The sequence below is a fragment of the Artibeus jamaicensis genome, unplaced genomic scaffold (assembly GCF_021234435.1).
Source record: "Artibeus jamaicensis isolate MK-2021 breed Jamaican fruit bat unplaced genomic scaffold, CSHL_Jam_final contig_787, whole genome shotgun sequence".
Taxonomy (NCBI): domain Eukaryota; kingdom Metazoa; phylum Chordata; class Mammalia; order Chiroptera; family Phyllostomidae; genus Artibeus; species Artibeus jamaicensis.
The window spans coordinates 5,560,286-5,572,281 of record NW_026521972.1 but is presented as its reverse complement, the minus strand read 5'-3'; the positions used below and the strand labels follow the sequence as shown (position 1 = coordinate 5,572,281).

General features: G+C 40.3%; 1 pseudogene; it reads left to right on the top strand.

Annotated features, from left to right (window-relative positions):
* Positions 1 to 248: 248 nt before the first annotated feature.
* LOC119037203 (40S ribosomal protein S27-like) lies at positions 249 to 498 on the top strand (annotated as a pseudogene).
* The last annotated feature ends 11,498 nt before the right edge of the window (positions 499 to 11,996 follow it).

Genomic DNA, 11,996 nt, shown 5'->3' with positions numbered 1-11,996 from the left:
CATTGTGGTATATTCATATATTAGAATAATGCTTAGCAGCACTTAAAAATATAGAAGAGTCACTGGCTGACTCTTCTATAAAAGAAGAGTCAGTCTATATATTTAATATAGAAGAGTCAACTAGCTACTGCTCAGTTGCTTAGAGTCTCATCCTGAGATGCTAAGGTTGTGGGTTTAATCCATGGTCAGGGCACATGAAAGAATAAACTAATGACTTTTTCCAGGGGTGATGACCTCCCCACAATGAAATGCCTCTTGCAAAGGATCTCCTTCATCCCTCTCCAGAAGAGAAGTAGAACCACAAGAAGAAGTTCCTGGTGCAGAGATCCAGTTCCTCCTCCATGGGTATGAAGTGCCCAGGATGCTGTAAAATCACCATGGTTTAGCCATGCACAAATGGTAGTTTTGTGTGTTGGCTGCATCACTGTCCTCTGTCAGCCTATGGGAGGAAAAGCAAGGCTTCGAGAAGGATGCTCCTGTACAGGGAAGCAGCACTAATAAAAGTACTCTGGATCAAGATGAGTGGGGAACCATCCCAATAACCACATTTTGGATAAAAAAGAATCAACCAGTGAATGCATAGATAAGTGGAACACAAATTGCTCTCTTTCTCTCTCTCTCTCTCCCCCTTTCTCTGTCTTTCTCTAAAATCAATAGTAAAGAAAAACTTTAAAAATAGAAGAAAGAACAAATGATATATGCAGTTATGGAGTGTACCCATTGAATTGTGCATGTAAGATTTATACATTTCATTGTATAGTAGTTTTAATTCAATTTAAGAAAATAGGCTCTGCAGAGAGGCTTGTAAGCCTTATCTTGCCCTTTCTTCCTGGCAGTCATTGTGTAACATTGAGTATGGAAGTCTTGAGATAAGGATGGCAGAACAAGCAGATAGAGTGTAAATTCCTCACAACTTTGTAGGACCACATATCATTCCTGAAACTGCATATCTCTAGAATTGTGTGTGTGTGTGTGTGTGTGTGTGTGTGTGTGTGAGAGAGAGAGAGAGAGAGAGAGAGAGAGAAAGAGAGAAGGGAGAGACGAGAAAGGTGAAAGAGGTTAAAATCCTAGTGGCTTTGAGCCATTATAGTTGAGCCTTGTTGTAGCAGCCCAAACCATTTCTCAACTGATACATTTACCCTGATCTCTTTCTCTTTCATCTTGTTTAGTATTTCTAAACCTAAATGTTTAGAGAAATTCTCAGTCCTGAGGGAGAATGAAGTAGTTATTTTACATGGCAATAATTGCCTATTCATAAGGAATATTCTACAGGATATTAATGTTATAAAATAATTTTACCTTTAAATAAACTACATTAGTCTTTTATGTATGACTAATTATAAATTATTGAGAATTGTAAATTCCCAGTATGGGAATACATTCTACTCACTTCTCAACTATCTTTTGGCCATCAAAACTTTTTTGTTCAATGGTGCATCAGAATGAATCAGAATATAATATTGGAGCTAGCATCCTAGGTCAAGTGTGAAACTTGGAATGAAATTTTAACTGTAAACAACTCTTTCTGTTGGGATTTACCCTCTTTCCCACCACCTCACTTCAGCAGGGTATGTAACTTGCTTTAATCTGTTATCATAGACCAGTCATTTATTTCTTACCTTGGCAGAACAATAGAAAAGCTTGCCAAGACAGTATTTGGATTTTTAGAGTCATTTTTAGAGTACAATTGTAACAGGGTCCAGAACTTGGGCTGTTCCATAATATAGGATAATAGGCCTTGCCGGGTGAAGGGCCTCATGGAGCAGGGCTATTGAGAGTTATTTAAAAGCAGGACAGCTTCATACTTGATATGCAAAAAAGGTTATTTTGTATATCAATAACAGCAGACTAGTTTTTCAGTCAGAATGGAGCCAGAGTGTGCATAACATGGACCCATGACATAACTGGGAAGCAGCTCCACTTGGTTCTAGTGCCTGCCTGAGAGTTGGAGATGGTTCGCTCCATGCCATGGGGTCAGGCCATGGGGCCACACCTGCTGGGACTAACTATGGCAGCCCAGAAAGGCCGAAACTGTGGGAGTGCTGGCAGGTGTAGCCGATTGTGGGAGGAGTTGGAAACGGGTTATGGGAGAGGTTCCAGGCTGGGATTTAAACTAAAGGCAGACTACCTCAAGGGATGAGAGAGACGGTGCAGGACTAGGGATGGAGGGTAACATAGGACAATGAGAGAGGACAATGTGAGACATTGTGGGGAAGAAAAGGGGTGAAAGGACCCCCTGGTGGGTCATGAGAAGGCGCCACGCCGTTTTGGACTAAGAACTGGAGACCCAGGTGACACAGCCGATGGTGCTGGAGACTGAGGAAAACCTGCCCAGCTAAGCACAGATGACTGAGAGGAACCAGGAGAAGTGAGCTGCAGACTTCTGTTCTTTTCCTTCTGGAGGATAATACTTCTGATTGGCATGCTTTGAGACTGGCCTGACTGGGTAAAGGTGTGGGAGGCAGGAGGACTGTGTGTGTTTGTGGGTGCTTTAAGGGACTTTGGGATTTTAATGGCAACATTCTGTCGTTACTCTAAACCTGTATAACTTTTGAATAAATAGTTCCTTTCCTTTTACCAAACTCTGGCATTGAGAGCCACCTGCTGCCCTAAGGGCAGCGGGCAAAGAACCCACAGTGACAAAAAGACCCTGGGGGAGGGGGCTTGTTTTGATAACAGTATCTGCTACCAGCCCACCGCCACCCTGAAAGTCCATTCTGTAACCTAGTGGCCTCCCGTCTTCTGTCCTGCCAGTCTTGCCCCTCCCTTTTTAGTCTATTATTCTTGACAGTCTGGGCCTCTGAGGTTCTTCTCACGTCCAAGGCCTCTGTGAACTCTGTGCATCTGCACGTCAACCCCTAGCAGGCATCGCTCATTTACACAGTGATGTGAAAGGTGCCTCCGGGAATATCCAGTGGGTCAGCTGCAGTCCCACTCTGACTTTTTTGGCTTCCTGCGTGCACCCATTTTCCAACAGACTCTATGTTCTAGGTTTCACTATTCATGAATTATGACTTTTTTCACTTTTCTAGTTTCTAACTCTTCTTGTTTTTTTTTTATTTAAAAAATTTTTATATATATTTACTTAATGATTTGAGAGAGAGAGTTGATTCTTGTATGTGTCCTGACTGGGGATTGAACCCATTACCTTGGCATATTCGGATGACCCTCTAACCAACTGAGCCACCCGGTCAGGGCCCTCTTCTTGATTTTCTTATCCTTATTTTCATCTTTTGTTTGTGAGCATCTGACATATTGTTCTGGAAACTGACTAGGGCTGGAAACTGGTATCCCCCATCCAAGTACTAACACTTCTCAATTATCTCCCTTTCCCTGACAAATGCTCTTCTGCTTAAAACGGTCTTTTACCTAGATGCTACTTTGCAGACATATGAGGGAAAGCTAAAAAGGGAGGAATGTTTGAAATTCAAGATTACTATGTGTTGTGAATATTTGGGGGTGAGGTGGGCTTTTCCTTTCTTCTCAGTACTTTAGATTCCCTTTTGAGATTAAAAATTTAAAAGGATCACGAGACAAATAGCAACAGAACGGTTGCCCAGCTGGTAACCTCGAACTGTAACCTGGCTGAATATATTTAATAGCTGAAGAAAGAACACATCATTCAGATGGTGCTGAGGCTTGTCAGGCCCTGACATTTCAGAAAAAGAAAGACCATAAAGGTTCACTGTGCCTAGGGACACGAGACCTTGACCTAGAGAGAGCATAGAACTGACACCAACCATTCTGTTTATAATCCCCAAGAAATCTTTGGATTACAAACTAACTTCCCATGCAGTGTTCTTATAGATAAAGAATGTGCAGGCCATGGCAATGAGTGGCAGTAAACACTTTCTTTTGCAAATTAATATACTTGAATTTGACTTTATATAATCAACCTTTGTGAGCTGGATTAGTGGGATGCTACACTGTGTATGGGCAGGCAGGTTCATGAGCTTTCAAGGATGACAGCCAACCATGTGAGGAATTTACCAAGCTATTGCCACCCTGCTGGTAGCTGAAGGAGTAGCTATTCACTCTTCCTAGTCATTTTTCTTCCCACCACTGCTGTGCATGCGAGTACATTTTCTTCAGATTTCTGGTCCATGTAACTCACATTAAACAGGTGTGTAAGCGTTGCTGGCGTACCAGTATCCCTGTACTTTCACCATCTGCTTCCTGCTTCCTTTCTGGGGTGACTATATCAGCAGGAAACAGAGGGATATTATGACCGCACATGGGAAATTGGGTAAAGGAAGGAAAGGACTTCCTAACAGGTGCTCATTGTAAGTTTTGTTTCTTTTAAATTTTTACTTATTGTAATTTAATGTATTGATTTTAGGAAAAGAGTCCAGACATTGATTTGCCTAAAATACTTTTTTCTTCTGGAAAAAGAGAGAGGAGGTTCTGATGATCCTACTCTGTTCTGTCCAGTCCACATATCCTAAATTTTATTGTTCCTGCTGAGGTTAAAAGTATCATTCTCAGCAAGGATTTCTGCCGGTCACTATGTGGGTTTGAGGCTTAGGTTTCCTTCACAACGGTGAGGTGAGAAAATAGGAAATTGATATGTTTATTTACTTATTTGGGTAACTTCCCCTGAGTTGAGTTTTGCTGGTTCCATATCGACAAGACAAACCTGGGTAATTTCCTTTTATTCCAGCCTTTCTCTGTAGAAACGTCTGAATCAACACGCGCAGCTGTTTAGTGACGGTAATGTAGATTCCCACCCAGCTTCTTCAGCGCCACAATCTGAACTGTTTGTAGGTGGCCAAAATAATTAGCTTGGCTGTGGGGCCATACTATTCGGTGACATTTTATGACCATAATTACATTGTTTAGGCTTCAGTTTCTCATAATGAAAGTGCAAAATAGAGTATTTGATGGGTTGATTTATTGGCGATTATAGCATTATTTGACTTTTTGAAAGGATCACATTCTCCAACACATGAGAGAATACACTTAGGTTTACTGTCAGAATTGAGTTGACTGAAACTCTTTTTTAAAAAAAAAAATTATTTTTAGTCCTGGCTGGTGTAGCTCAGTGGATTGAATGCAGGCCTGCAAATCAAGGGATGGCGGATCGATTCCCAGTCAGGTCACATGCCTGGGTTGCAGGCCAGTTCCCAGGAGGGACGCACAAGAGGCAGCCATACACTGATATTTCTCTCCCACTCTCCTTCCCTTTCCCTCTAAAGATAAGTAAATAATAATAAAAAAGAAGTTCTTTTAAAAAACATTTTTTTTAGAGAGAGGGGAAGGGAGAGAGAAAGAGAAGAAGAGAAACATCGACTGGTTGCCTCTTGCAAACCCCCAGTTGGGAACCTGGCCTACAACCCAGGCATGTACCCTGATTGGAAATCGAACCTGGAGCATTTCAGCTCAAAGGCCAGTGTCTCAACCACCTGCCCCACACCGGCCAGAGCTGAAATTCTTAAACGTAACATGAGAGAATGATGTCCATGTGGATGGCTGCAAGAACAGATCTCCTTTCTGGTCTTGTTTATGTTGAGAACGTGAAACTTCCCATGCTGAGTAACACTCGTACGGTGGTAACAAATGCTCACAAATTATGTATCTTTGTTCGGTGGTAACAAATGCTCACAAATTATGTATCTTTAATACGAGGACTGAGAAAGTTTACTGGGGCAGAAATGAGACTGGGGCCTGCCCGCCACATCTTTTTGGCCCACCCCCCGAGGCATGCAATCCCCCCTGAGCTGTGTTAGCTCAGATTCCAAGCTGACTGTATTCTGATTCAGAGGAAATTTAAGGAGAATAGACTGCCACTCAAGTATTAATGTTGTGTAGTTTTCCTCAAATCCCAGTAATTTACAAGCAAATCCCTTTCAAAGAAATCAATTTCTGCGGATCCCCTAGTGATGACAAATATTACTATATAAATACAAACATAAAACTAGATTTAAGGTCCCTGTGCACATAGATCTTGTACATTCATAATCCCCAGTAAATTTACAAGTTAAATATAAAAATAAATAAAACCAAATAAGTTCACATCAACAAGACTTAAGGAGAATGAGGCCATTCTTTAACTGAAAGTAAATTATTTGCAACATAAATACGGTACTGACCCATATAATACAAGTTCTTTTGAATTTAGTATGCCTGTCACTTGATCCCTCAATTCTACTTTTCTCAATTAGAATCACCTTGCAGCCTCAGAGAACATGTCTGCTGGTCTTGATGAGCTGCCTGGTGGGCCCGACCCCCCACACTCATTCTGGAGGGGTCAGATTTCCTGGTGATCATACCCTTCTCAGGCTAGGGTTGCTACACATCCCCATTCACAGTCAGGACTGGGAAAGAGAGAAACTAAGAGGCAGCCAAGTGGACACCTTGCAATCGCACTTCCTCCTCTGTGCTGTGATCGTGTCACAGAGCCCTATGTCTCCTTATTATCATGGTCGCTTACCCATCACGAGATCATGGCTTCTTTCCTTGTCTGATACTCACTGGACACGAGGAGCCCAAAGAGTCCAGGTAGCATCTGTGGCTTTTAGTTCAATAGGATCCTTGCTGTTTCACCAGAGCCCAGAGTTGAGAGAATGGGCAGCTTCAAAGCCCTGTAGTGTGTCACTGGGAGTGATAGAAAGTAGGGACACTCCTGTTTCCATACTTGGTTTCAAACCCATGTATTCTCCTATCAAAAGCACAGAACCATGTAAGTGTCTCGGATGCAAAACACATATTGCCTCCTAGAAAAGCGGTGCCTTATTCTTACAGAATATTGCCTCCAAGCTGGTGCTTCAGCTGCATCTTTAGAAGACCATTCTATTACTCTATCCGATGACAACTTCTGAATGGTGAAGCGTGTGATATGCCCAGTGTATCCCATGCTCATGGGCCCTCTCTTGTGCTTCCTTTGCTGTGAAGTGCGTTATCTAGTCAGATACTGTGTTGTGTGAGATTCCATGCCTATGGATCAGGCATAATAGTGAGGGCTGAGTCCTGAAGGGCAGAAAAAAATCCATACTGATAATAGGTATCTATTCCTGTGAGAAAAAATTGTTGGACCTTTCAGTCTGCTCCTTAAGTGGCCAGTTGGTCTCCTCCAAGACTAGGGCCACAGTATGGGACAGATTTGGTCTCTGTTGCTGGCCGGTAAGGCACTCAGAGGCAGTAGTGGGAGTCTGTGCTGTAGATTCTCCTGCATAGTCCCCACTGCTGCTGCCTCGACTGCCTCACTGTTGTATCTGTTGGCCAGCACTGGGGTGGCTGCTGACAAAGTCGGACTAACATTACCGATCAGCTGATTTTATCTAAGTTGTTTAGTGCCTCTTCCATAGTGGGTCCTTTCTGGTGGTGTTACTGTGTGCTTCAAATATTTTCACTCTTCTTATTCACTCCTGTTTATCTATTCATGTATGCTTTTTTGAAAATTGTCACCCAAGGACATTTTTTCATTGCTTTGAAAGAGAGAGAGAGAGAGAGAGAGAGGAAGCAGAAGGAGGAAGAGGAGGAGGAGGGGAGAAACATTGATGTGAGAAAGAAACATCAATTGGTTGCCTTCTTGTATGCACCCCAAGTGGGGATCAAACCCACAGCCTGGGTATGTGCCCTGACCAGGAATCAAACCTGTGACCCTTCAGTCTACAGGATAATGCTCCAATGAACTGAGCCATACCAGCCAGGGGTCACATATGCTTTCTTGCAGACTTCTGGTACAAAATGTTGGGTTACCCAGGAAGCAGATGCTGAGATGGGTAAGAGTTTCAATGGTTTGTTGAGGAGTAACATCTGTGAATGAAAAGTGGAAAAAGCAGGATTGGGGAGACAGAGCCATTAGACCATGATGCAGTGTTGGCAAAGTCTCTGTCAGCCCTGTGGGTAGTTATGGAACAAAGATTATCTGTTGGAGGGGACTTGCATTGTGTGGACATGGGTAAGCCTTTGTGCCACTACTTTTATGCATCTTCATTGCCTCAGGGCCATCCTAAGAACAGTATGACTTTACCTTGAAACCTGAGATGGACCCTGGTGGAAACAATAGTCAAAGACTGTCAGCCCACCACATTCTTTGCAGCTGGGTGGCTATTTTTGAGGAGTCTGGGGTGTGACCATTGTTCCTCAGTGTCTGCTACAAGTAGGCAGTTGGTAACTGTGCCTGGGGCTTAGATGACTTTCTAGGCCAAAGATGTAAATCTGTGATCTATCTGCACAGCCATAGCTGATGCAACAGGGAATAATCTAACCACTGCGCGTATGTGGAACTTTCTAGGAAGGAGGTGAGTAGTGAGGTGAAGACAGTGTCTGGAATTCCTACAGAGGGGACTCCCACATTTAGTGGCCAGGTGGAAGAGGAAAACTGCAATGAAGGCTCAAGATGGAGTAGTTGGGTAGAGGACCCCAGGAGAGAGCAGGGTCAAAAAATTCAAGGAAAGAGAGTATAATTGATCCAGCTGTTGAAGGCCTTGAGCGATCAAGTAATATAACTCAAGGACTGAAAGATGTCAGTTGAATTTAATGATATGGAGCTCACAGGTGACGATAATGATGGTGTAGAAGCCAAATTCTAGGGGGTTGAGAAACATGGGGGTGGGAATGAGGATGTGGAGATGGGAAGTGTAAATAAATCTTTTCAGAAATGAAAATCTTTTCATTCTACTCTATACTACCTTAGTTCCTTTGAAAATTACCTATCCCAGAGCATTAAATTTTAACACAAATATTCAACTAATGGATATAAATCAATAGGAAAAATTAATAGATAAAATAGATGTTAAAAACACTAAAGAAAAGGCATTCTATTTCAGCAACTTGTACATGTCAGTAAGTGTACCATTGTCTGTATGTAGCCTCCTTTTTCAGAGTATAAGGAAAATAAATGTGACCTTTCTGGAAACACAGACAAATCAATTTGTAGTTGTTTAATAGTTAAGTGAGACAAGTACATTGAAATTAGAGCATTTAGTATGGATTGGCCCTAAAGTTCATTTGGTTTTTCCTGTAGGATAGCTCTTGTGGCTTTTGGTTGTCATTAACTTCATTCAAAACAATTTTGTTAGGTTGTATTGTGACAGTTGTCATATCAGCATGCATTAAAAAATCAAAATTATTAACTTTTTGTGTAGCCACTTTAATATTGAAGATGACAGAAAATATGCAACATTTTTGACATATTATGCTTTATTATTTCAAGAAAGGCAAAAGCACAACTGAACCACACAAAAAAGATTTGTGTCATGTATGGAGAAGGTGCTGTGACTGACTGAATGTATCAAAAGTGGTTTGAGAGGTTTCGTGCTGGAGATTCTTGCTGGATAATGCTCCACAGTTCGGTAGACCAGTTGAAGTTGATAGCGACCAAATTGAGACATTAAATGAGAACAATCAACATTCTGCTATGTGAGAGACAGCCTACATACTCAAAATATCCAATAAAGTCAATATAGTTATTGGTGAAGATGAAAAATGTGTCTTTTATTTTATAGAAAAAACTAAATGGACTTTTTGGCCAACCCAGTACATTAGAACAATTAATATATTAGAAAGATTCTATCTGGGTAGGATAAATTATTTAGAAAGAAGCTGCATAAAGTCGTAAATAGGATACATTTTTATTGGCCTTATCTGTTACTTTGTGTTTTTTAGAAAATAGTAAGAAGTAATCTCATATCCTTTGGAGTATAAAAATGATTTATCATTATAGTGATTTAGGGATGTCTGGCTGATGAAATGGCAGTCTGCAATAAGAGTAGCATACCTCCAGGAAAAGAATTTCATAAGAATTTTTTCATCACCTATTATGAGAGAGACATTATTTCATTTCTCAAGCATGTAAAATAGAAGACAGTATGACTGTATAAGCCATCATCACTTCCAGTATAAGCTGGATTTGTTTGTGATAATCCACTTCTTGGTTGCTGCATCTCACTTTGGGCCCACGGCACTTGCTGGGCCCAAACAAGTAAAGTGTGCAACTTTATTAGTTTTTGCACATGACAAACATTTTTACCTGGCACACTGGAACTGGTAGTTGGTGAGCTAATCAGCAATGTGGCTAAAGCCTAGAATGTTTTTTTCAAATTTTTTTCTTTTTCTTTTTCTCAGACTCTTCAAAAAATCAGTATTTTAAATATGTAATTAAAATTTAAAATATAAATGTATGCTTATTCATCAAATTTTTGGAAGAGAGTCATGGCTTTTTTTTTGCGTATTGGTCTCATGATTGGAGTTTTGTAATCTCAGGTGTACACACAGAAGTCACCACTGACATCTTTCAGTTTTGTTTTCTTAAAATAGCCTGGAAAGTTAAAAACACTTGTGAAGTGAGTTAAGAGAAGGCTCTTATGTTATAAAAAGCTTTCATCTGTATTTTGAAGTGCCTGGCACTGAATCATCTAATTCAATGACATCTAATTCAATAGTTTTTAGTGGTTAACTTTTATTGAGTCACTAAAGTGAACAGACAGTATGATTTGCTTTTTATTACCTAGCATTTCTAAAACACTTAATTTTTATTGAAACAACTTTGTTTTTTATGTATATTTCATTGACTTTTGTGATATTTATCTGAGTCACATATTTACAATGCTAAGACCAATTTGAACAAACAGGTTTGAGCAAACCCAATTGGCTTGATGGCAATATGATTCAACTATTGGGAACAGAAGTGTGTGGACACAAAGGAGAAGACTTAACTACGATTGTGAAGTGTGGCAAGGACCTTAGTAAGTATGTTTTACAGAAGAAATAGCATTAGTTTTCTAGGGCTGTTAAGTGTATGATGTAAGATATTGTTAAAAATGTCTGTTGGGTAGATTCGCTATATAACTACGTCATTGTGATCTTGAAACTTTGCTATGTAATGTTGTAATGGAAGAGTTGAGGAGGCATTCCAGGCGTAGGACTCCAGGGCTCTTTATTCATCAGCAATTCTCTTGGCTTTTTTTTCTCTATGTCTTTGTTTAATCTTCAGGCTTACTTGCTTTATGGTAGCAATTCTAGGTCTCACATTCACACACCCCACCAATCAGAAGAATCACAAGTATCCTTCCATACAGCTTCAGCAGGAGAACAAGGAGGCTCTCTTCTCTAAGCCTTCCAACAAACATCTCTTGTGTCATTGACCTGAGTTGGATCATGTGCCCTTTCCTGAATTAATTACTATCACCAGGTAATGTGGTGGGCTGTTTGGCTTAAACCCATCAATGAATATCCATGAAATGCATGGAATGAATGAAAGAGGAACAATATTGTAATGAAAATTATGGTATGTCCTTTAACATGTTGATTAATTTAATCAACTATAATCCTTGAAACTACAGGTATTACTTTTTAAAGTAGTGAAAACTCATCTAAGGTATTTTTCTATTATTATTATTATTATTATTATTATTATTATAGTGTAGTAGAAGTAAATATGTACATTGCATGGAATAGTGGGAAAATATTACTTTATTTAGTGTGAGAAGAGCATGGCTTAATGACTAAGGACATGGGCTCCAGAGACTCTTCCTGGATTCATATCCAGAAACATGTACAGCTCTAACATGTACCTAGCCCATTACCTTAGACACGTTTTATAACCTAAGACCTCAGTTTTTTCATCTCTAAAGTGTAAAGCATCATACAGTTGTGGGGATTAAATAAAATACTCCATGTAAAGTAGTACAGTTTCTGGATGTACTCAATAAATGCTAGTATTGTCAGGATGCGATCACAGTGAGTTGCCCTTACTACCATCTCACTACCTAGAAGGCTCCTGGAGCCCTGGAATCAAACTTTGTGTTGCAGCTTTGAAAGAACTGTTTGTAACTTGAAAACCCCTCCTGTGTATTGTTCTAAGTAAAGTGATAAATTCGTCAGTTATTTTTCTTGCTCACAATGTAAACATAAGAGTGAAAGGAACTATAACTACATAAAACAACATAAGGTTAAGCTAAAGACACTGGGCAGAGAAGAGTAGAAATGATGTGATTCCATTTAGATAAAGGCAGTACAGGCAAAACCAATGTATGGTGTTAGAAGACAAGATA